We start from the raw sequence: 6,273 nt of genomic DNA, 5'->3' as shown, positions 1-6,273 counted from the left end.
TGTATGTACATACAAACGAGCACCAATTAATTTTATTTAAAGAAATGGCGTGTCGTCTATTTCCGCTGTAGCAAACGTAGTACATGGGGCGACATCTAGATGTCATCTACCTCGCCCTATTCACTACAGATGTCGCCCTATGCACTATGCTTTTTTATACGAACTTTTCAAAGCAAAGCTTTATGGTGTCGGACACACAACATTGAAAGTTTCTGGATCCACAACATTGAAAGTTTCTGGACACACAACATTGCAAGTTGATAAAAGCGTTGTAAAATAATTGTATAATCAAATAGATTCTTGATATGCATTACACAATGTAATACGAGTATTTCGCTTTCCCTCCGCTTTATGTATATTTCATTTTAGAAAGAAATTACTAAAATCTCGCTACACTACGGTGCTTAAAATTTTTTTAATAATCTTTTGAAAAAAAAAGTTTTAAGTAAAAAAACTGTTTTTTACTTTTTCAAAGAATACGGTTGCTGCAATTTAAAAGAAAACTTCACAATTACACTTTACATCAAATGGGAACAATGGCGGCTAAGACGAAAAAACATCAGCTCTCGTTTTTATGGGGAAATTCAAATTTACGGAATTTGAAAAGAAAAATATATACATAAATAAGTATGTAGTTAGCACTAACTTGACGACACAAGTCTATTTGTTCTCTTTTTACCCTCTTTACTAACACTCGATAATGAGAATATGCAATGCCACTTTGCTACTTTTGCAGCATGGAATACATATAACATTTTTCGCAAGTATCTAGCTATTTAAACCTTGCAATTCTGAAGAATTGATATTCGAGAAAGAAAGCCGACCGACGCCTGGACGTCTTAACTAGTTTTCCAACTAAGTACTAGAAGTTATTGTCCACATCTTTATGGCTGTTTGTCTGCTCATTTGCCGGCTAACTTTCAATCTGAACGCTTGTACTAGATAATGTGTACGATCTTAAAAAATGATACAACTCAAAATTTGGCATTTTTGAACGTATGCACTAAAAATGTACACAGAGCTCTTATTTACCTTTAGCCAAAATCTGGACAAATTGTTATTAAAATTTGTTGAAAAAACCTAAGGTAAAGGCTGCCTTTGCCCATATGCTAAGAAATAGTTTTTCGTTTTTTCTGACGAACGTGTAATTTGGAGTTGTGTCACCTTGGAATTTTTCTTCATCTTAGCCATGAAGTGTAGCATATTAAAGTGTTCGAAAGTTTTCTTTACATTTAACGACACAAATGCAAAACTGAAATTGTAACAGCAACAATAACAACAACAGCAATGAGAAGAGCTGGCTTGCATAGATCGACGTGGTTAGGAGGCCAACAGCATCCGTTTGGGTTGTTGTTAGTTGGCTTAGTCACAATAATGCTGACATATTCGTAAAGTTGTTGAGTTTCGGCGGTCTTAAACACTTTTGCTAAGGCGAGTACTAGGACATCGGGCAAAGATCCGATTGTAGCAACAAAAGACTATTCTTTAGTAGTTTATGGTTCGGATGCAAGGAAGGGAGCATACTTCGAGTTTGCAAGTTTTAGTAAATAGAATAAATATAGCACAAATAGACTGCGGTTAGAGGAAATCGTGCGGAAGTCCAAAGAGAAAGATATGCGTAAAATCTCTATGCAACTCGGTGCTAATGAAAAGCAAGCAACGCCTCCATACTCCCACCCAATGAATGAATGTCTCACATTTATGAAAGTGTGTTAACCCAATTTCAAGCGAGAGAAGTTAAGACACAACCGCAAGAACATTATTTTTATTTGGTCAATACACACAATACACATTTATACGGAACAACCAGCGTATGGCATACGAAGGATGAAGAAGCAAACATTCACATTCCACATATTTTGAACAAGTTTGTGGTGCCGAAGTATTTTCATGTTAGCCAGTTAAAAACTTTTCACATGTAAATATTAGCAAAATTAAAAGGAAAACTTGCAAATGCGCTTAATAATCATAACAAATATAATCATGAAACATAACAATAACAACAACATAAAATTTTACTTTCAGTGCTTACTTAATTTGTTTAGTTTGTAGCCATTTTTCTTAAAATTTTAGTTAGCACACATTTATTTGCGTTCCACTGATATGGCCAATTGTGAGGCTTTTAATTTTATATGCTGAAATTTAAGTACCTAATAAAAAAAAAATAAAAAAAAAATAGTGAACTAAGTATAGGTAGCGAGGTATAATTTTTTGAGTTGTTTTCAAAATTGTTGTGCACTTTCAAAACCAGGTTCATTTTAAAACGCAATCGTTCTGCTATATTAGGGAAGGAAGGACCTTGAGAAATTTTCTTGAGAAAAATTCAGGTATCTTGCAAATAAATAAAATCAATTATATGAATGTTTTTTATTTACAACCTTCGTAAATCAGGATTCTCTAAAAGACATATCGTTCATATCTAGGAGATAAAAGTAGGCCTCCAACAGTAAAAATTAAAATAAAGCGATTTTCCAAACCTTTTGCCGACCTCTAAAACGCAGGCGATTTTAGATTCGGTGTTCGTATCCTGAAATTCGCTTTTTAAGTTCTGAAGTTCCCGGATCCCGGTAAGAAAAATCCACATGTCTTACAAATTAATTTAAATAATAAAAAAGATAATCAAAGATCTGGCATCTACCGATTATTTTTTATTTGCTGCTTTGCAGTTCCTTTTCGTCCGAATAAAACATAAAAAGGGCTTATTTCATACAATACTTATAAGGAAGATTTTCTGTATTTGCTGCGGTTACGGGTTCTATCGGAGTGTCGAGAAGGGATTTTGGTCCCGTCCCGCCGGCAAAATTTTTAAAGACCTTTCCAATACCGCCCATCGCGGCCATTTTGAAATCAGCAACGTATGTACCGCGGGTCCCGATATCCCGCCCATCTCTAGTGCTTACCTACTAGATCTTGATCAAATAAATATATTTATTTTTGCATGCATGCAAACATACCGGTCTCCCCTCTCAAAAATTAACATTTTTGCAAACACAATTTTCGAGCAGGAACACTCCACAATTTTAATTTTTTTTTTGTTAAAATTATATGCTAAATTATTAGATTTTCTCCACCCCTTCTTAAATGGAGGAAAATCTTTTTTATTGGAAAATGAAAAATCGCAATCACCAAGTCGGGGATGATGTATACTTTTTTACCTCGGATTACGATCGGCAGATGAACCAATTTAGGTTAGCCGTGCGAGAGGTGTCACTACTTGACTACATACATATGCATATGGTGAAAGGAGTTAATGAATGGGCATCAACCAGCAGTGGGGCTTCGAAATTCATGCACCCGAACAGCAGATGTGGATTAGAATCTAGAACCATGGTGGTCGTGGCGCTTAGAAACTTGTTCTTTCAGACCGCCTCTCAAAGATGAAATTGATCAATTAAAGCGAAGGCGCGGACCGGTACCTACGCCGTTCCAACCGCCTAGGCGTTGCGGCCACGAAATTAGAGCTCTAGAAGCTTAGACGCGGACTTTAACTTAGGTCCTTCCAACTGCAAAAACCGTATACGTACCCATACGGGTTTGAAACTCGTCTCTTCTCTAAGCCAGCTTAATGGAAAATCAGCGGCACAAAAGTGGGAATGAGGCCTGCTATAATTTTAATTTAATTTAATTTAATTCTTACTATTTATAAAAGCTAAATTATAAGTCGTATTTGTTTCTAAGAGATAAGTAAATAGCTTCAAAAAGGTCTTTCACTTCAAACAAGACGTGAAAAACCCGACTAGCGGCAGCACAGGACTGAGCGCTAGCGCAGTGCTCAAATCGCCTCCCGATGAAATATTTGACGGCGGTACTCGGCGGATCGGTACCTGGACGGTAGTAGGTTTGGTTCTGGTGCTATCGGATGAGCAAGATTTGCTTGCTCAGAGAATTCTTCTTCCTTTGCTTCTCCTCTGTCCTTGCTGCTTCTTCTTTTTCCAATATCTGTTGTGACGCCAGTTGGACTTATAGATTCTGTTTTAGAGGAACAAGAGATAACTGTTACTCATATTAACAAAGTCCTCTAATTTTTCGAAAGGATAACTGTCAACTGTATGAAGAACGCCGAAGCGCCAATGCACTTACAGTTTGCTTTATGACAGAAAATAATTTCAACAAAAGCGGATGCATATATCGGAACCTAAATAGAAAAGACGGCCGCTGTGGTGTAGTGGTAAGCAGTGCGCGCTTCCACTCCGCAACACCTGGGTTCAAACCCTGGTCAAAGCAACATCGCAAAAAAATATAGAAAAAAGGTTTTTTCTTAACAGCGGTCGTCCCTCGGCAGGCAATGGCAAAACTCCGAGTGTATTTCTGCCATGAAAAACAGTTCTAATTAAAATACAATCGCCGTTCGGAGTCGGCGTAAAACTGTAGGTCCCTCCGCTTTGTGTGATAACACCAAGGCGCACGCCACAAATCGGCGGAGAAGCTCGGCCAAACACTAACATATGTGTCAGCGTCAATCTATTGTTATTATTAAATAGAAAAGACCAGATAAGCAATTTTCCTTGATTTATTTTTCTTTGTTATTTTCTTCTTCTTTTTCGTTTTTTCTTAATCTACTCATTGTTTGTGCGCTCACAGCAGACAGCTCAAGCTGTCAAGTTCTATATGCAACCGAGGCTAATTTAAATGAAAAAATTATATTACTGCAATAGTTGCTTGCCTCGTTATTTATCGCCTCTCATTTTTTTAACCTCGATCTTGCTGTGTGAGATGAAGAAGGATGGCCCGGCAGTTTTTTTTTAACTAACCTTAAACTATAATGTGCTTATTTTATGCCTGTACTTAAACCACACTCATGAACAAGTCAACATGTGTTTGTTGAAAAATCTTCTGTGGCTTAGAGCCAAATTTAGTGGCTTTTATGACCATTTTATCACACCCACTACTCATCATTTCAACACTCCCGCAGATAAACAGGCGGCGACACAAAACCACAAAGTCGTCTCTAATCGCTGTTATTAACTGATTGCATTTCACAAAACCCAAATACCCGCAGGAGTGAATAAAAAAATAAAATAAGAGGAAACTGAACTGAACGGCAAAGAGGCGCAGTAATTGCTTTAAGCCATTTGCAGCAGAGGAGTAAATTTACATGCTTACGCAGGAAAAAAATGCGTCTGCCACTGGCATTTATATACATATTTACATGTGTATGCATAGTGCAGTCGCATGTTATCTATCTCTTAAATTTCTTCGTCGCATACACTTGTGAGTGCGCTGCGGCCATTACGGTTTCAACGTACATATGTACAATGCATACGTGCGCCATGAAACCGCAAGCAAACAAATTTCCTCGCCAGCAAACAGCGCATCAGTGTGTATATACATATATATATGTATATTGTATATGAAGGCACACATGTTTGACACACATATCCTGAATATTAATATCCTTGTTAGCATGCATTTAGCATTGCAAACACACACACTCACACGGCCATGCAAGCCAGCTCGAAGCGTAAGCATAACTCATTTTTGCAATCTTCGCAAATTTGCCAAGGACCACAGCATACATAGAAGTATGCATACATACATTCACTTACATACTTACATAGTCATACATATGTTTGTATGCCAGGAAGCCTGCTTTGGCACATAGCTTTAACGTTGTAGTAGTCGGCACATATATCACAGCAACACTGTTGCAGCTAACTGCTAAAGCAGCCACAGCCCCTCTGAAGTCGACCTTGTACTTCAGCCACTCGCAGCCTCCGCTGTTGGCCGTCGTTTATGGCTTAGGTCGTATTTCTTCTTGTTTTCTGTACTCGTACCTCTTTCATTCGCAACTGCATCCATTTTTGTGAATTTTATTTGCGCTTGACTGCACCAGAAAGTAGTGTGGAAGCATGGTTTTAGGCGCAAAGGCATGCTTCTCGTTTTTCCTTTATAAGTTTTCGTTTTTTCTGTTTAAATTTAAAACGCTTTTAGTTTTTGCAATCGCAATGAAACACTATTAAATACTGCTTAATTCTCATTCAGTTTTGAATTAACTGCAACTACGTTTAGCGAATGTTGGACGTCGCGGCCAAGTGGCTAGGGCTGCGGGGTAATACCCAGTATGACCAAGGTTCAATCCCTAGTGCGCGCAACGTCCAAAATTATAAAATTTTTTTTAATCATCTGAAAACTCTGTACCAAGGATATTTGGTATTTGTATCCCCTTTTTTTGACTAAAAAATTCCAACTCATTGTAGCAACACTACGCCAGAGAACAGCAAAGCAGCGAAAAAAGTTCTTACATGTTCATACATACATCGGCGTAGCCAGAAT

General features: G+C 37.7%; 1 protein-coding gene and 1 long non-coding RNA gene across 11 annotated transcripts in view; one reads left to right on the top strand and one right to left on the bottom strand.

Moving 5' to 3' along the window:
- LOC118735985 overlaps positions 1 to 6,273 on the bottom strand; it is a 310,322-nt gene that overhangs the window by 148,148 nt on the left and 155,901 nt on the right. The gene's annotated exons all lie outside the window — the stretch shown is intronic.
- Positions 1 to 6,273, top strand: part of LOC118735978 — a 154,016-nt gene that overhangs the window by 122,158 nt on the left and 25,585 nt on the right. The window lies entirely within an intron of this gene.

Source organism: Rhagoletis pomonella, unplaced genomic scaffold (assembly GCF_013731165.1).
Source record: "Rhagoletis pomonella isolate Grant_MI unplaced genomic scaffold, Rhpom_1.0 Rhpom_scaffold_00003, whole genome shotgun sequence".
NCBI classification, from domain to species: Eukaryota; Metazoa; Arthropoda; class Insecta; order Diptera; family Tephritidae; genus Rhagoletis; species Rhagoletis pomonella.
The sequence above is the reverse complement of the archived record's forward strand: the minus strand, read 5'-3'. Positions and strand labels throughout refer to the sequence as shown.